Source organism: Bos mutus, chromosome 11, assembly GCF_027580195.1.
Source record: "Bos mutus isolate GX-2022 chromosome 11, NWIPB_WYAK_1.1, whole genome shotgun sequence".
In the NCBI taxonomy this organism is placed as follows: Eukaryota; Metazoa; Chordata; class Mammalia; order Artiodactyla; family Bovidae; genus Bos; species Bos mutus.
This window is the reverse complement of record NC_091627.1, coordinates 73,506,292-73,526,740: the sequence shown is the minus strand read 5'-3', so window position 1 is coordinate 73,526,740 and position 20,449 is coordinate 73,506,292. Positions and strand designations below refer to the sequence as shown.

At 39.0% G+C, this 20,449-nt stretch overlaps 1 protein-coding gene and 1 pseudogene across 1 annotated transcript in view; one reads left to right on the top strand and one right to left on the bottom strand.

Moving 5' to 3' along the window:
* The window catches only part of LOC138989940 (protein mago nashi homolog pseudogene), a 37,083-nt pseudogene extending 26,986 nt beyond the window's left edge, over positions 1–10,097 (top strand).
* Positions 1–20,449, bottom strand: part of NRXN1 (neurexin 1) — a 1,230,870-nt gene that overhangs the window by 933,121 nt on the left and 277,300 nt on the right. The gene's annotated exons all lie outside the window — the stretch shown is intronic.

Genomic DNA, 20,449 nt, shown 5'->3' with positions numbered 1-20,449 from the left:
TGGGATTCACTATTAGTATACAAACTCCTAAGTGCAAGATCGTTACTTCCCCTCTCCTCTACTCTATCCCCTGCCTTAAGCACAAATTAAACAGAACATAAACAGACAATATAATTTGCCTCATTATAGTTCAATGATGGTCTGATTTCCTGTGTGCTAAGAATGTTTTCTTTACTGTATTTCAATATCTATCCAGGCCATCTAATAATATAGTCCAACAGGTAATATACAGCTTTCCCAAATGAATATGATTCTTAAACAGTGACAGAATTGTTCTCTTCTTATTGTGTGAGGCCCCAGAGGACTGTCAAAATCTTAGCAATACTGTATTTTCTTTGCTTCTGTGCCATTTTAACAATTTCTTCCCCTGGAATAATCTCATCTTTTCTTTAGATTTGTGTTTCTCAACCACCTGATGAATTTAGATTCTATAGAGATTTCCTTGTACTCCTGTTTTATTGTGACCTGAAACACAACTACTTTATTATTTATAATCAAATGTTAGAGTTCTTGTGTGTCATTAGCACATGCTCTGAGAATTTCTAAATTTCCATATTAGGACCTTGCAGATAACAAACAAAAGTATAAATATTAACTACTGGTTGAGCTTTGCCTTTAAAGATGTAGGGGCTGATATATTAGCAGAGACTCTCGGGATTCTGTCCAGGCCATTACTACCAGTAACAGAGAGAAGTCTTTCCAAGAAAAAATTAATGAATAAGTTGAAAAGAAGAGCAAAATGTTTTTCATCCACCAAAAAATCCTTTGCCACATTATTTATGTTTGTACTTTTGTCTCAAACATTTTCATTGTCTTTGTAGTCTCTTGCTTGAAGTCAACTCTTCCACATAAACATCCCCAAGTTCACTCAAGGTGATTCTTTTCTGTTGGAATAGGAACCATTATCTCTAAACATTCATTTATGTGTTGCTTAACTGGGTGTGGTATGGTTGTGTTGGCACTGTAATAGGAAAACTTCACAGTCTTTGACCTGTAGATGCTTGAAATCTAAAGATGAAGTAAATATTCCAAAATATTACTGTGGATTCAAAACATAATGGGCCATTTAAAATAATACCAGGAACAAATTGACTGTCATTTTGACAGTACTGAGAACAACATATGTCCCTTCACATTTTGGCTTCTGTTGGATCATTAGGCACAAATTCAAACAATTCCAAGAAAAAACTTATAAACAAAAATTTGAAATAAAATTTGGATGTAAAACATCAAGACTTACAAACACGTTTTAGAGAATGATTTACTTTATGAAACTATTTGGTCTGCACATTTCAAATAATATATTTTTCTACCAGATTAAAGTGGGTTTAAATGTATTATCATTTATAAGTAAAATCGATATAGATTCAGGATTTGCTAGGAATGCCGAGAATATACAAAGGGAGATCCTTCTTTGTGCTACAGGAATCTTTTATGGTAATCCCTGATCCATTATTTTGGAATATTTATGATTTTTTAAATGATGTATCAAGCTTTTGAGCCACCAATAGCAACTTTTCCATTTGACTAAACATCCCAGCACACCAACAATGGACAGAAACACTTTTTACCATCCCCTTCACCCCACAGAAACACATATAAGTACTCATGCAAATAGACAGAATTTCGTTTAAAATTATATGACAATCCAAGTAAAGCCCATGTTTCATTTTTATGAAACCACACCCACAAGTCCCCAGGTCACTTTTAGTTATGGCGTTGGGAGAAGTTTTCTGTTGAGATTTTACCCCTGCCACATTAGAGGCAGAATTCAATATTCTGCAGCCCCAAAGGCCAGTGTTCACCAATTCTAGTCTCATTCAAGCAAACTGTATAACACTCGAATGCCAGGTCTGAAAGCACATAACTATCTGCTGTAATCAAAGGTTTAAATGACCATTTATTTCATCTTGTATCTGCCTGAGGAAATCCTTTACCAGCCTATTTTCTCCCCTTAGAGTAAGAACATTTGCATGCTTGCAGACAAAGGTAACTATTTCAAATGATATATATTCTTCAATGGTGAATATTTGCTTTTTAAATGCAGAGAGTAGAGATCTAGTTATTATTATGGGATTTTACATATTGCTCAAATGAACTGCCAAGAAAAGCCTCTAAGAAATAAATTGCCTTTATGTAATATTACTTTTAATTTCTTCTAGCAAATGGGATAAGAGGTTTAAGTGGGTTAAAGGAAATCAAGTAAACATATTTATGGAATACAATTTTTCATGGTTAAAAGCCTAAAAGCAAATATTTCACAGCTTACTAAGAATGTACCAGGGGACCAGGAGAGGCTTTTGTAAGACAGAGAGTTGATTTTTAGAATGACTTACAGGTTACAACAAAAAGCTGCTGATACATTTTAACAAGCAGGCCTAGGGGGCCCAGACCTTGTTTGCTAGCACTGGCTGTTTAGCTTCTGCAAAGTTTTTGTAACCATTTTGGAAACCAAATACTGTAGAACAAAAGCTTTCCTTCCACTCAGTATCCAACTGCATCTGGTGTTACAGGAGCATCAGAAGAGCACTTTAAAGGGACAATATCAACACATTTGAGTTTCTACTAGAGAACGATATGAAATAAAATATTTTATAGTATCTAAGTATCTTAAAGGTCTGAGTTCTAACCCATATACACTTACAAAAGTCAGAAAATCAGGGTGATGAAATAAGACTGCTGGAGGAATGGGTCTTGGGCAACTCAAATACATTCTGAGTCTGGTTGCTCTAGTTGGTAAAAGGGGATAATAATGTGTCTCTACTGCCTCTTTGGTTCACTATAACAAAAGCCTGATTGTGAAAATGCTTTAAATTGTACACAATCTACACAAATATCAGATGATACTATCATTTTCATTTTTCCCTACTAATACTGCAGCAGATCACTGAGTAGGACCTATATACTGTGTTTTTAATAACATAACTGGGAAGGAGAAGGTAGGATTGTAGACACCTCTTTTTTTTTTCACACTTGATGAGATTCTGAAATACAATCAGTCACCAAACTCCTCAGACACATTTAGCAGCATCAGAAGCAGCTGCTGCTGACAATCATGTCTTCTTCCACAGGGACTGAGGGTGTTAAAACAATGAGTCATTACAGGTGCATCTACTTCTCTTCATTCAAAGGATGGAATGAAAAGAAGATGACATTCACCCAGCCCAATATTTTTAAAACAGAAAGAAGGGATCAAGCAGAAAAGACATTTCCCAGTAATTTGCAAGGGCAGAATTCACTTATATTCAATAATAAATTATAATGTATTATTTATAAATCAATAATTTAGTAATTATTTTTAATAGTCTGCTACTCTACTAGGTATTGCCCCAAATTATTAAGAGTTGCCTGACTTTAAGAAAGATGTTGTTTAATATTAATAATAATATTAATATATTGATAGCATACATTAATGATAATATTAATATATTGATAACATACAACTATATTAATATTATTATTAATGTATGCTATCAACTAGGAGAAGGCAATGGCACCCCACTCCAGTACTCCTGCCTGGAAAATCCCATGGAGGGAGGGGCCTGGTGGGCTGCAGTCCATGGGGTCACTAGGAGTCTGACACGACTGAGCGACTTCACTTTTACTTTTCACTTTCATGCATTGGAGAAGGAAATGGCAACCCACTCCGGTGTTCTTGCCTGGAGAATCCCAGGGACGGTGGAGCCTGATGGGCTGCCGTCTATGGGGTCGCACAGAGTTGGACACGACTGAAGCAACTTAGCAGCAGCAGCATACAACTATATTAATATTATTATTAAGGTATGCTATCATCTAGGAGAAGGCAATGGCAACCCATTCCAGTACTCTTGCCTGGAGAATCCCATGGACAGAGGAGCCTGGTAGGCTGCAGTCCATGGTGTCTCGAAGTCAGACGTGACTGAGCAACTTCACTTTCACTTTTCACTTTCATGCATTGGAGAAGGAAATGGCAACCCACTCCAGTGTTCTTGCCTGGAGAATCCCAGGGACGTCGGAGCCTGATGGGCTGCGGTCTATGGGGTCGCACAGAGTTGGACACGACTGAAGCGATTTAGCAGCAGTAGCAGTAGCAGCATACAACTAATTCTATTTCCAGGGACAACTTTTGTGAGACAACAGATAAACGCAAAAGGCAACTGGATTTTTTTTAAAAAGGTGGTAAGATTATAAAAGGTTTTAATGAAAGTGACAAAGGAGATGATCTTTAAGATAATTCTGAATGATTTTTAAGATCCTGGTAGGAAAAACATCTATAAAGACAGAAATATGAGGTTGAAATTGTTTCAGGAGTATCCTGCTACTGTTTTCCTATCCTCCTATACCTGCACTGCTGCTGCTGCTGCTAAGTCGCTTCAGTCGTGTCCGACTCTGTGAGACCCCAAGGACGGCAACCTACCCGTCTCCGCCGTCCCCGGGATTCTCCAGGAAAGAACATTGGAGTGGGTTGCCATTTCGTTCTCCAATGCATGAAAGTGAAAAGTGAAAGTGAAGTCCCTCAACCGTGCCCGACTCTTAGTGACCTCATGGACTGTAGCCTACCAGGCTCCTCCATCCATGGGATTTTCCAGGCAACAGTACTGGAGTGGGATGCCATTGCCTTCTCTGCCTATACCTGCACATATTTATGCAAAATGCTAATATTCATTCATTACAACAGGAACAGGGAAAACTTATGTTTAATTTTTTTTTCTTTTAAACTGGCAAATTGTACATTAGAGACCCTATTGATTCAAAATGCAACAGTTTATTATACACTGTAATATGTGTTTTTAGACATTTTTAAAAGTGCAAATACACAACATGAATTTCACATATAAATCCTCTACCCCAGAGATGTTAACATTTTGATGTATATCCTTCAAGACTGTATCTGGGTATCTGATGCACAGCATAGTGATTATAGTCAACAGTACTCTATTATTAACTTCAAAGTTGCCAAGGTTCTAGATCATAACTGTTCTCATCACAAAAAGAAGTGATAATTATGTGATGTGATAGATGTGTTCCAACAAAGGTCCATCTAGTCAAAGCTATGGTTTGTCCAGTAGTCATGTATGGATGTGAGAGTTGGACTATAAAGAAAGCTGACCACCAAAGAATTGATACTTTTGAACTGTGGTGTTGGAGAAGACTCAAAGGACAGAAATGGTATGGACCTAACAGAAACAGAAGATATTAAGAAGAGGTAGCAAGAATACACAGAACTGTACAAAAAAGATCTTTACGACCCAGATAATCACTATGGTGTGATCACTCACCTAGAGCCAGACATCCTGGAATGTGAAATTAAATGGGCCTTAGGAAGCATCACTATGAACAAAGCTAGTGGAGGTGATGGAATTCCAGTTGAGCTATTTCAAATCCTGAAAGATGATGCTGTGAAAGTGCTGCACTCAATATGCCAGCAAATCTGGAAAACTCAGCAGTGGCCACAGGATTGGAAAAGGTCTGTTTTCATTCCAATCCCAAAGAAAGGCAATGCCAAAGAATGCTCAAACTACCACACAATTGCACTTATCTAACACACTAGTAAAGTAATGCTCAAAATTCTCCAAGCCAGGCTTCAGAAATACGTGAACAGTGAACTTCCAGATGTTCAAGCCAGTTTTAGAAAAGTCAGAGGAACCAGAGATCAAATTGCCAACATCCGCTGGATCATCGAAAAAGCAAGAGAGTTCCAGAAAAACATCTACTTCTGCCTTACTGACTATGCTAAAGCCTTTGACTGTATGGATCACAATAAACTGTGGAAAATTCTGAAAGAGATGGGAATACCAGACCACCTGACTTGCCTATTGAGAAACCTGTATGCAGGTCAGGAAGCAACAGTCAGAACTGGACATGGAACAACAGACTGTTCCAAATAGGAAAAGGAGTATGTCAAGGCTGTATATTGTAAGCATACTTATTTAACTTATATTCAGAGTACATCATGAGAAATGCTAGGCTGGAGGAAGCACAAGCTGGAATCAAGATTGCTGGGAGAAACATCAATAACCTCAGATATGCAGATGATACCACACTTACAGCAGAAAGTGAAGAAAAAATAAAGATCCTCTTGATGAAAGTGAAAAAGGAGAGTGCAAAAGTTGGCTTAAAGCTCAACATTCAGAAAACTAAGATCATGGTATCTGGTCCCATCACTTCGTGGCAAATAGATGGGGAAACAGTGGAAACAGTGGCTGACTTTATTTTTCTGGGCTCTAAGATTGCTGCAGATGGTGATTGCAGCCATGAAATTAAAAGACGCTTACTCCTTGGAAGGAAAGTTATGACCAACCTAGACAGCATATTAAAAAGCAGAGACAATACTTGCCAACAAAGGTCCATCTAGTCAAGGCTATGGTTTTTCCAGTGGTCATGTATGAATGTGAGAGTTGGACTATAAAGAAAGCTGAGCACCCAAGAATTGATGCTTTTGAACTATGATGCTGGAGAAGACTCTTGATAGTCCCTTGGGCTGTAAGGAGATCCAACCAGTCCATCCTAAAGGAGATCAGTCCTGGTTGTTCATTGGAAGGACTGATGTTGAAGCTGAAACTCCAATACTTTGGCCACCTGATGTAAAGAGCTGACTCATTTGAAAAGACCCTGATGCTGGGAAAGATTGAGGGCAGGAGGAGAAGGGGACGACAGAGGATAAGATGGATGGATGGCATCACCGACTCGATGGACATGGGTTTGGGTAGACTCTGGGAGTTGGTGATGGACAGGGAGGCCTGAGGTGCTGTGGTTCATGGGGTCACAAAGAGTAGGACGTGACTGAGCAACTGAACTGAACTGGATTGCAAGGAGATCCAATCAGTGCATCGTAAAGGAAATCACTCCTGAGCATTCATTGGAAGGACTGAGGTTGAAGCTGAAACTCCAGTACTTTGGCCATCTGATGAGAAGAACTGTCTCATCTGAAAAGATCCTGATGCTGGGAAAGATTGAAGGCGGGAGAAGAAGGGGACAACAGAGGATGAGACGGTTGGATGGCATCACCGACTCAATGGACATGAGTTTGAGTATGCTTTGGGAGTTGGTGATGGACAGGGAAGCCTGGCGTGCTTCAGTCCATGGGGTCGCAAAGAGTCAGACACAACTGAGAGACTGAACTGAACTGAACTGAATTGATAGATGTGTTAGCTACTGCCATGGTGGTAACCATATTGCAGAGTACAAATGTATCAAAACAATACACTGTACAATTAAAACTTATACAATAGTATTTGTTCATCATATCTCAATAAAATTAATTTTAAAATGAAATGGACTATGTGTGTAAATATAAAATATACATTTATAATAAACATGAATATTTATACATATTGCTTTGTAACCTGCTTTGCTCACTTACCAGGATAATTGAATAACCTTAAACATTATTAAATACTCTAGAATATAACTTTTTAAAGACTTCCTGGTATACTATTATGAAGTCTGTTGTCCATTGGTTTATTTGTTTATATTAGTACATATTCAGGTTACTTTTTTTTTCCTTGCATAAATAACAAAGTATGATTATCTTTCTAGATAATTATGTAAACCTCTGGTTATTTACTCAACAAATTCTAGAAATATGATTATGGGCCTGTTTGACATTGGCTTCCATAATAATTATAATTTTCATCCCATCATCAACAGATTAGCCTTACTCTATATGTGTTCTTTTCAATGTTGGGTGTTTAAATTTTAATCATTTTTTTTCTATTAACTATATGAAAATAACATTTTCTTCAATTTTGTTTTTCTTTCAAAGCTACTTAATTTGGATATTTTTAAATTTATTACTTATTGTACATGTGATATGATTGATCATCTGTTAAAACATAATGAGTCCACTTGCATATTTTTTCATGTTTGTTTTTCCTGTATCTATCCTCTCACAACTTATAATATCTGGTCCATACCATCCAAGGAGACACTTTTAAATTCAGGATTTTGTATATAATTAGTCTCAAGGAGATTTTACTTAACTTGAAAGTTAGTAAGTTAACTCGCTGCAGTTTCATGAATGCTGATTCCTAGATCGGAAATGAAAGATGTCTCATTACTTTGAGCAAAGTAAAAGCAGTAGCCAGAGTATCAGCATTTTTTGTGCTATTCTGTGAACCCCATTTTCCACAGGGTAATGCAGAGAGCTAGTGGGGGCACCTGTACACACTGTGGGTTGTGATAAAGGAGAGGATTTCTGAGCTTAGGGAACCCCAGTATTTTATACAGGTAGTAAATATTCCTGCCCTTTGCTCTTTATTAAATTGGACAACATACATTCAAGGAGGAAAAACCAAAGATATAATACAATCTGTGTTCCAAGGACATTCATGATAAAACTTGCTTGAAATGACAGTCTGGGGAAAAAAATAAATAAAAAAAGGTCAGTCAGTGGCTTGCCATGCAAGAGATGCAGCAGAGCAAATGACTCATAGAAAATTGTTTTCAAATACTTATTCCTGAACATGTAGAAAGAGAGTAAAAGACTGCAATGGAAGGAAGGAGAGTGAATCAAGGGCATTCAGTATCCAAACTTGATTTCTGACTCAGCCCTAACTGTGAACCTTATAACAAAAACGTATGTGTAGAGAAAATAAAAGAAAGGTGGGTCCTGCTTAAACTGGTTTCTGAAGACTTTCTTTGAAGAAAGTTTCCATAGACAGTGATTATAAAGAAAGCTGAGTGACGAAGAATTGATGCTTTTGAATTATGATGCTGGAGAAGACTCCTGAGAGTCCCTTGGACTGCAAGGAGGTCCAAACAGTCCATCCTAAAGGAAATCAGTCCTGGGTGTTCATTGGAAGGACTGATGTTAAAGTTGAAACTGTAATACTTTGGCCACCTGATGTGAAGAGCTGACTCATTGGAAAAGACCCTGATGCTGGGAAAGATTGAGGGCAGGAGAAAAAGGGGACAACAGAGGAGGAGATGGTTGGATGGCATCACCGACTCAATGGACGTGGGTTTGGTTGAACTCCAGGAGTTGGTGATGGACAGGGAGGCCTGGCGTGCTGTGGTTCATGGGGTTGCAAAGAGTCGGACATGACTGAGCAACTGAACTGAACTGAACTGGGACAGTGATTTTTTAATTTATAAAACAATTGCCTATAGAATTCTTTAAATATCAAGTTCTCCTAATATGATTAGAAAATAAATTAATCTAAGAAGTTTTATACATTTTTTTTTTTTTTCTTGGCGTGTTAGTGAAGAGGATGTGCTCAGACCAAATTGCCTCTGTTCAAATCTGGTTCAGTATGCTAGGTTAATGTACTCTAAGTTCCCCCTGTTGTAAAATGGGAATAATGATATATATTCACTCCAGACTCACAGAGATGGTTAAAGGTTTGACTGAATTAAGAGATATACAGTGCTTTTGACAGTGCCTAATATATGGGAAGCACCTTTACTGAGCAACTGTGCTGTGCTCAGTTGTGTTTGACTCTTTGTGACCCCATGGACTACAGTCTGCCAGGATTGCTACCATCTAAAATATGATCATTAAGGAGATACATTCTTTTTGCTCTTTTTCTCTCTGAGTACAATTAAACATAAAATGTCTTCTTTTCTTGACTTAGAGAAAAGATGCCAAATGAAGGAAGACTTTCAAAATATAACTTCAAAAAGAAATGGATCATGGTTTTATTCAAATTATAGGTTATTTCTAAAACTGAGAGAAGAAAAATGATTAAGAAAGTGTTTGATGAATTCCTAAAGTCGCATTATCCATGGCTGCATCATCTATAATAACTTCTTTCATTTCTATAATTTTACATATTCTGCTAAGAGACAGCAAACAAAAAATAATTTCATATAGTTTAAAAAGCTCTGTAATATACTATTTATTTATGCATAACAATGTTTGAATCACAAGGATAGAGTACTAAAATATTCATATTCAGGGGGGACAGTGGGTTGCATGGTTTTCTTTTCCAGCATTTAATCATTATTTCTCCCAGGTTACAGTTGGCTATTTTAAACCTGACACTAGTGACTCTGGTCCTTTCACAAAGATTCTAAACAAGAAGGAAAAAGTCACAATTAAAGAAAAGGTGGTGAACAAAGATGGAGGCCAACTAATGAACAGTGGCTGTTGCAAAGACAAAGCCACTGAACAGTAAGTGGAGGGAAAGAGACCACTTTGTACAAATTAACCTATATATTTAAAATATTTCTATTATGTTCCAGAGACTAGTACTTTGGGGATGGAGAACAGAAGCTTTGTTTTCTTTCACCACCACCCCTTTCTATTATTATCATTGTGCCCATATTACAGATAAGAAAATTAAATTTTGGAGAAATTCTGTGATTTGTAGAGATCATGCAGGTAGAAAACAATCCACCTGGGACTTGAATCCTGGCATTAAAAAGCCAATTTTCATTATATTGCCTCTGCTGACCCTGAATTTTAGCCAAGTGCTTATTCCTCCAAAGCTTACATCACAAGTGACTTTAATAATTTTTAGCCAACCCAGCCATCAAAGACTAGCCTCATCTCCTGGTTCTCAGCCAGAAGAGGGCTTCTGTTGAACAGAGGGTGTAGCTGAAGCTCTGTGTTGCATCGGAGTTTTCTCAGGCTCTTGGTCTGTGACTCCTTAAACTATTCAGTTCTTCTCCCAGCTAAGCTGGTATTCATAGACAATAAAACAACATCATAGATCAGGCTGTTCTTTGTATTTTGTCCTGGACATTCTCTGAATCCTCCAGATAAATCACAGGTACAGCAACAAATCTCGGGGAAAAGTGATGGTGTGGGTTTCATTCGAATAGCACTCTCTACCTTCATTTCCACATTGTAACCACTATTCACAGTACATTGTTATTTAGAACATTTTTCTCTCTAATATGCTAGCTAACATAAATCACTTAGTAGCAGAAAAAGGAGTTTATTGTTCTGCACACATAACCATGGTGCTTCTTTTCCAAGAGGAGAAAAAACTCAAGCTGAACCACTAGTCCCCTACAGACATAAGCATACCCTGTGACTTGGCTTTTCCTTTGACAGAAATTATAGAACTCAAGTAGCTCTTATTTGTGATTGATATATTCGTTATCATTTTACTTACTAACCCAGGCAAGAATGCTAGTAGTAAACTTGGCCTGTTCCTTATTCTTAAGCCTGCATTTACCCTTTGCGCTATTCAATATTTAAAGAACACCCCCACTTTTCTCAAACACATAAGTAACAAATATTCCAAGCTTTGTGAAATCAGGTCAAGCACATCTCTTGCTGAGATCTCAAACCTGGCAAAATTCTGGGAAGGGGGAAAGATGGGGGCGGGGAGGGGGAAAGATGGGGGCGGGCAGAAACATATCTCTTGCTGAGATCTCAAACCTGGCAAAATTCTGGGGAGGGGGAAAGATGGGGGCAGGCAGAAACATATCCAGGTGACCCAGTGGAGGTTTTATCAGTCAAGATTTCTTATAAACCTGTGAGTGTATATATGAGTGTCTGTGTGTGGCGGGGCGGGGGTTGGGTGGGGAGTGTATGTGTGGAGAAGAGAGATTAATTGATTTATTGTGTCACTCAGTCATGTCTGACTCTTTGCGACCCCATGGACTGTAACCCACCAGGCTCCTCTGTCCATGGAATTCTCCAGGTGAGAATACTCAAGTAGGTAGCCATTTCCTTCTCTAGGGGATCTGGAGAAGGAAACACAGGGATCAAACCCGGGTTTCCTGCATTGCAGGCAGATTCTTTACCAACTGAATCACCAGAGAAGTCCAACTGATTTAAGGTCTCTCTAACAAATATATTACTGGTATTGCACGAGGCACTGGGGATATAAAATGAACCAGAGTTAGACCCTGACTTTGAAGAAATTAACTCTTTGCTATATTTGAGTCAAAGAGTCAGGTGCAGAAATAAGTTCTTTTACTCCTAGGATATAAATGTGCAGACAGTCACCTAAGGACAAAGAAGAAGGTTATCTGATTTATAGGTATAAATATTCTTGAAGGAGGTAGCACTGGAAACAATGGATGCACAAGAGTGATCCTGGAAAAAGAATGTGGAGGGTGTTCTAGGTAGAGGAAATAGAGGCATGGAAAAGCACAGTAAGTATGGTAAAGCACGATTGATAGCCATTAAGACTGAAAGAGGAACAGAGATCAAATTGCCAACATCGCTGGATCATGGAAAAAGCAAGAGAGTTCCAGAAAAACATCTATTTCTGCTTTACTGACTATGCCAAAGCGTTTGACTGTGTGGATCCCAATAAACTGTGGAAAATTCTGAAAGAGATGGGAATACCAGACCACCTGATCTGCCTCTTGAGAAATTTGTATGCAGGTCAGGAAGCAACAGCTACAACTGGACATAGAACAACAGACTGGTTCCAAATAGGAAAAGGAGTACGTCAAGGCTGTATATTGTCACCCTGCTTATTTAACTTATATGCAGAGTACATCATGAGAAACGCTGGACTGGAGGAAGCACAAGCTGGAGTCAAGATTGCCGGGAGAAATATCAATAACCTCAGATATGCACATGACACCACCCTTATGGCAGAAAGTGAAGAGGAACTAAAAAGCCTCTTGATGAAGTGAAAGACGAGAGTGAAAAACTTGGCTTAAAGCTCAACATTCAGAAAACGAACATCATGGCATCTGGTCCCATCACTTCATGGGAAATAGATGGGGAAACAGTGGAAACAGTGTCAGACTTTATTTTTCTGGGCTCCAAAATCACTGCAGATGGTGACTGCAGCCATGAAATTAAAAGACGTTTACTCCTTGGAAGGAAAGTTATGACCAACCTAGATAGCATATTGAAAAGCAGAGACATTACTTTGCCAACAAAGGTTCGTCTAGTCAAGGCTATGGTTTTTCCTGTGGTCATGTATGGATGTGAGAGTTGGACTGTGAAGAAGGCTCAGCGCCGAAGAATTGATGCTTTTGAACTGTGGTGTTGGAGAAGACTGTTGAGAGTCCCTTGGACTGCAAGGAGATCCAACCAGTCCATTCTAAAGGAGATCAGCCCTGGGATTTCTTTGGAAGGAATGATGCTAAAGCTGAAACTCCAGTACTTTGGCAACCTCATGCGAAGAGTTGACTCATTGGAAAAGACTCTGATCTGGGAGGGATTGGGGGCAGGAGGAGAAGGGGACGACAGAGGATGAGATGGCTGGATGGCATCACGGACTCGATGGACGTGAGTCTGGGTGAGCTCCAGGAGTTGGTGATGGACAGGGAGGCCTGGCGTGCTGTGATTCATGGGGTTGCAAAGAGTCGGACACGACTGAGCAACTGATCTGATCTGAAGACTGAAAGCTTGGGGCAAGAAGTGTTACGAGATAAAGTGAGAAACGATTTGATGAAGAGATCATGGAAGACCACATATGCATACTACAAAGCTTGACATTTAACCTGGAGGTAATAAGACATCATCAAAAGTCTTTAGGGTTGAGTGTGACAAAATCATATATTTTAGGTGAGCTTGTAAAGGATGGGGTGGGGTTCAGATTACAGGAAGGGAATATATCAGGAGACTGATTAAATAGGATCCAAAAGATAGGATAAGGGTCACCTTGGGAAAGGAGATGATAAAAGCAAGGACACGAGGATTCATGAGGGAGACTGTATACATATGCAGATACTTTTTCTAGGACATGTGAAAAGGGGGCCCATCAGAGGGTATCAGGGCTGAATTGTGTTCTTCCCCAAATTCACATGTGGAAGTCCTAACCTCCAAAGTGTCTGTATTTGGAGACTGCGATTTTAAGGAGATAATTAATGTTAAAAGAGTTCGTAAGGTTGGGGCCCTCATCAGATAGTATTAGTGTCCTTATAAAAGGGAGGGACAACAACCAGAGCCCTGGAATACACTCTTTCTCTCTTTCTCTCTCCCTCTGCACACAAAAAGGAAAATATGGATGAGGACACAGAAAGAAAGCAGCTGTCTTTAAACCAAGAAGAGAGACCTCAATAGAAATCAACCCTAATAGCTGCCTTGATCATAGAAGTCTGACCTCCAGAACTGTGAGAAAATAAAACCTGTTGTTTAAAGCACCCAGTCTGTGGTATTTTGTGATGATGACATCGCAAGCAGAGGATTTTGGCCAAAAATGTGAAATCTAGAAAACGTGCAGAGAGAAGATAGAAAAAACAGTGTCATAAAAAAAGGTCTGAGTAAGCAGAAATTGTGAAGGAGAGAGGAGAGCAGAGGGAGCTTTTAGTTGATAACTTTGGAGGCTGAAACAGTAGATATGTGAGTTCCTTGGGTCAGAGAGTTCTAGAGTAAGGAGTTATGGATATTTATTTCTGAGGAGACTATCCCAGAAGTGGGACTGGATCAGCTAAACCACTGTCCAAATACTATTGTGCCCTGAGATCTATTTGCATTCCTGGAGGCTGTGTCACAACAAAGTCTGTTGCTTGTCTGTTTTGCCTCCCTGCGCTGTGTGACAGCCACGCCACCGCCCTTCTCCTGCATCAGCTGGGACAGGCCTTTGCATTTGTACTTGGAAACTGCCAAACAAGCAGAGTGGGAGGACGTGGAGGTGTCAGGATGAGCAGAATGGAAACAGTGACTACAGACACACTCTACATATCTTGGCATGTGATGTTAGTAAACCAGGAAGATTTTGTTAAAAAAAAAAAAAATATATATATATGTATATAAACCTTTTATATTATCAACCCAATTTATAATATCAAGAAACCTCCTGTGCATGTAATAAGAGCCATCTATTTAACACAGAAAGGGTGGCATGATACTGTTCCTAAATGAAGAAGGGCTCTTTAAAACAGACACCAAAAAATCTGCTTTTATTCACCTCTGTAACAAGTTGGCTCAGTTTAAATGCCAGGCTATAAAAGGTTCCATCCACGCTCTCAAAACCTACCAATTGTGAGAAAAGAAACAAAGGAAAGCTCTGAGCGCACTTTTCTTCGGTACCTGCCAACATGGCGCCTGGGTTTTAGGACAAAATTTCATAAATGGAACAAATGAAAAATGATCTTTCTTTTTTTTTTACCTCTATGCCATTATAGCCCCTTTGAGTTAAAGACAAGAAAGATTATAGGATTTAGATAGTCCTTGAGGAAGAATTGGCAAGTAGATGATTCTTCTGCCTGCTAAAAATAGATTCAGTTTAGTTCTGAGGCATATCTGTGGGCATGTGTGTATGGGGGAGGGGGGTGGCAGTTGGCCGAGTTTGTGTGGTAGTTTCCCTCCTTTCGTCTTTCAAAGTAATGCTTTCCACCTGTGCTTTTAAAATCCAGATGCTACCATATTATAATTATACTGATTAATGTCTGCAAAAGAATTACAAATGATAAACCAACCTTCCCTCAAATTAGGTAAGTCAGTCTGCTTAAAGGCAGAACAGTGAACTAGGATACCAGGCTAAAATCATTTAAGAGATGAAAATGTCTTCATTTGCTTTTGTTTGTATGCTTTTAATTAAAGGTGGCAGAACCAGCCTACACTACCAGTGCGGCAAGGGTGACATGCTAAGATGAATGCATTTACAGATGCAGGTAGCAGTGCTGTTTGTAACACTATTACTCTCAGTGTTGGGGAAACATCTGTGGAAAATAAGAGACGGGAATTATCTTAATAGAGCTGAAAACAGGCGTCAAAAAGAAATCTCTTGCCCATTTCCATCTTTAGAGAGGTCTGCGAAGAGAGCTGTGACACTGTACTCCACTTGTTATGACCAGAGATTCCATTAATACCCTGAAAAATCTCCCGGAATATCCAAGTATTCCCTCTGTGGCTTTCTGGCACACATTTTTAGGAAAACACAAAATAAGCAAACAGGAAAACCTCTAACCTAATTCACAAGGTAATTTAATAAAACATTTTTATCCCTGACCACACAACTATTCAGTTTTCCTGAGGAAGGGCACTTTTGAAGCAGAGGGCTGAAGACTGCTCTGGCACTAATAATCTGCCCTGAAGCTTTTTGAGTCCACGATCCTCCATTCTGTCATCTAAAAAATGAAAATCCTACCACCTCCTGGGGATGTTATAGGATTAAATAGCATAATGCAAGATGAAAGTGCCTTGAACATTTCTGTATGCTGATCTACTGTGATTTTGTAGAGATAAAGATCCTAAATGTTTTGTGTTGCAAAAATATGAGGAAGTAAATATTGCTTTTTTCATTTGAGCATTTTATCTTACCTGTATCACTGCCTTCCCCATTCTCTTTAAGCACTATTTGTCAATAGCTTTCTTTTTAGAGCACGTCAATGTCATATAACAATTCCACACAAAACTTGTTAGTCTGATGCTAGTGGATAACAACAAGGTCATCAGTTTGGTAACTTTTGTAACATCACAGGCTCTTGTTTTCAAAATATCTAACACTGGCAAAATGTGTGTGTGTGCGTGTGTGTGTGTGTGAGATATGAGAGAGAGAGAACATGTGCAACCAAGCACACACACTTTAGAAGGGGTCTACAAATCAGAAATAAGATTACTTCTGAGAATAAGAGAAACATTTAAACCTTTAAACCTAACAGTGATGATGGGCATGGTTGCCATCCACTGTGTGCATAAACTGTGTCCTGGCTACAAGGAGATTACAACGTCAAAATGTAAAACAGACCAGTAAACTCAGCAATTCCACATAAGCACCATGATAAGGGACTGAGTGGTCTTGAAACATTTCTCAGTAAAGATGCTACGTAAGATAACTCCTTAATGGATAATAGGGTGATAGAGATGTTTGGGGAGTAGAAAAGTAAGAATGCAAGAATGGGAATGGATTGGGGGCAAAATGGAGAACACTACAGACCTGCAGGTTAAAAAAAAATGTTTTTAAAGCAATTCTATACATTCCAGAATGGCTAAAGGTTTAAATGATAATTTTATATCTTTTATACATTTTCATACTTTTCTACATAAATGCAGACCACTACATCTTTATACGCATACTGCTGGGACCCAATATCTACTTTATGGCTGCCAACTCCTCCACATATAAGCAACAAGCAAAAGGGCAAATACCACATAGCTGTGACATCCAAAAAGGCTCCTTTCTATTAAATGCAACCATGAAATGATAGGGTTTAACAAAGATTCATTGAAGTCTCATCTTTCAAGCACAATGCAAGTTTAAATAGATTCCAGCTCCATTCAGTCTCGGCTACAGGGCAATCATAACTGTAACTAACTCCTACGTCTTTCATCTTTTGACAATGAAATTAAAATATTGCTTCATGCTACAGTAGGAAAGAACACTCTAAAATAAATAATCCTAAAGTTGAAATGAAACTGAAAATAACAGCAGTGCCTTTCTGAGACAGTGGGTGGCAATGTTAATGAATGGAAGCTTTGCATACAAATAGAATAAACACACACTGATTTGGAAGGAATACATACAGCAAGAAGATTTAAATGAAACTATGGACAGCAGATAGTTCAGAATGTGAAGCCACAAGTAATCAATTTAGGTAAAAAGAAGAATTCATTTCCTAAAAGCATTCGTACAGTGGAACAGTATGGAAGACAGCTGCCATTCATCAGAGATGCCAATTACAGAAAAATCACGTTAAGGAAATGTGGGCCTTACCACATATGGTGAGATGGAGAAGGATAATTTTAAACCATTAAGTTCTCTTTGCACCTTTGAATGGATAGGGATCCCCGGGGTCCTAGAATTTCCAAATTGTGTCCCTTAAAGAGAATGGATAGTTTTGAAAGCCATGGCAAACTCAGCTCCTTTTCAGCCCATCGGTACTATGGGCTATGCTACTGATGATGACACACTGGCCCCTCATATTTCTGTAAATCCGGTCCTGCAGTGTTGGCCACCAAGGATTCCACTGAAGAGACGGATATTTGTTCTTTATTTATCCCTCATCATTTCCAGAAAGAAATCAGGCCTACCCATCCCATGTGTTTTTAATTATGAAGCAGGCCCCCATTTAGTTCATGCAAGTCTTTCCTTCTATCTAGTCTCTTCATCCTCTCTTGGAAATCCAATCTTAACCCAAAGAAAACTAGTCATAGTTGGAACTGGCAGCTAGCATCTCTTCCATCACTTGCAGTTTCCTTCTCCTTAGGTGTTTTCTATCTAGATTATGGATCCCCCAAACATCCCAATTCACTCACTCATTCTCCTTTACATAAATAAAAATAAGGCCAAAAACATAAGAGAAATGCTGTTTCTAGCAATTATATTATCCACTAAGAAAACTCACTCACTTGTCCTTTGGGAACAAACTCACAGTATAAAACATATACTGTTACTTGACTTTTGAAGTTTAGTTTTGGGGGAGGGGGGTCAGTTTTCTTTAAAAAAAAAAGATAAAATATCACAGATAAAACAGAGAAAGAGTAAGTGAGTCGAAATATATGCTGGTGTTTCTTTCAGCAGTGAAGTGAAATGAAAGCCACTCAGTCGTGTCTGACTCTTTGTGGCCCCATGGACTACATAGTCCATGGAATTCTCCAGGCCAGAATACTGGAGTGGGTAGCCTTTTCCTTCTCCAGGGGATCTTCCCAAGCTAGGAATCGAACCCAGGTCTCCTGCATTGCAGGCAGATTCTTTACCAACTGAGACACAAGGTAAGCCCAAGAATACGGCAGTGGGTAGTCTCTCCCTTCTCCAGTGGATCTTCCTGACCCAGGAATTGAACCTGGGTCTCCTGCATTGCAGGTGAATTCTTTACCAACTGAGCTATCAGGGTGAGGACAGGGGCAGTAAATGGAAAACAAAATGGGTGAAAACAGAATTAAACCCCAAAACTCTCAAAATTGAAGCATGAACCAAAGCTTTTTGAGAACTAGACTGCAGTTTACAGCTAAATATGAGTGTAAATGCCTTACTAACAGTGAAATCAGACACTGGAGAAACTCCTCTGTGGGACACAAAGAGTCAAAATACTATAAGCAGTTTCCAAACTGCTTCCTTCAAAAAACCCTAGCTTTGCCTAGAAGTAGAGCTATAGTTCTTCTCTGTGCAGTGGGGATGAGGACTTCCAACCCAGTGAGAATGGTGGTTAGCTTTCTCAACTCTTAGAATGTCAACAGCACCATCTGCTCATCTGGCTTCCGAAAGACGCATATGGATTCATCTTCTCGCCCAGATTTCCCTCTTGCTTTGGGGCTTTTCCCTTCCATTTGGTCCTTGGTGTGTGCTAAGTTTGCCAAACGCACACTGGAGGCCACTGAAGACTCTCTGCTGAAGAGCAGTTCAGTAATGAGTTGAATTCTTACCTGTTAAGAAGGTTTTCTTAAAAAGAGAAGTCTCTGCAACCTATTCAACTTGCATAGCCCCAGTTATACACTTCAGACAGTAGTAATTAAGAATTTATTTCAAAATTAATAACTTTGTTAATAAATACTATTTTTTTAAACCTTAAAATTAGAATTATGAAGCAACAGTTAGAACTGGACATGGAACAACAGACAGGTTCCAAATCAGGAAAGGAGTACGTCAAGGCTGTATTTTGACACCCTAATTATTGGACTTATATGCAGAGTATATCATGTGAAATGCAGGGCTGGATGAAGCACAAGCTGGAATTAGGTTTGCCAGGGGAAATATCAATAACCTCAGATATGCAGATGATACCACACTTATGGCAGAAAGTGAAGAAGAACTAAAGAGCCTCTTGATGAAAGTGAAAAAGGAGAGTGAAAAAGTTGGCTTAAGTCCAACATTTAGAAAACGAAGATCATGACATCTGGTCCCATCACTTCATGGCAAATATGGGGAATCAGTGGAAACAGTGGCCGACTTTGTTTTTTGGGGCTCCAAAATCACTGCAGATGGTGACTGTAGCCATGAAATTAAAAACACTTGCTCCTTGGAAGAAAAGTTATGACCAACCTAGACAGCATATTAAAAAGCAGAGACATTACTTTGCCAACAAAAGTCCGTCTAGTCAAAGCTATGGTTTTTCCCGTAATCATGTATGGATTTGAGAGTAGGACTATAAAGAAAGCTGAGTGCTGAAGAATTGATGCTTTTGAACTGTGGTGTTGGAGAAGACTCTTGAGAGTCCCTTGGATTGCAAGGAGATACAACCAGTCTATCCTAAAGGAAATCGGTCCTGAGTGTTCATTGGAAGGACTGATGCTGAAGCTGAAATGCCAATACTTTGGCCACCTGATGCAAATAACTGACTCACTGGAAAAGACCCTGATGCTGGGAAAGATTGAAGGCAGAAGTGGATGACAGAGGATGAGATGGTTGGATGGCATTACTGGCTCAATGGACATGAGTTTCAGTAGGCTCTGGGAGTTGGTGATGGACAGGGAAGCCTGGCGTGCTGCAGTCCATGGTGTCGCAAAGAGTTGGACATGACTGAGTGACTAAACTGAACTGAACTGAATTCAACCCTTTATAACAAACTGCAATTTCCAAGTGTCTTTATCTGCTTGTATTAATTGAAATAGAAGGGTTTGTGTCTCATTTGTTGTTCAGAACCACAAAGAAACCTCTAGAAGCAAACAATTTTTTTTTGTTGTTCCACATTAGTTTAAACTTGCTCTGAAAGCAGAGTGCTGTCA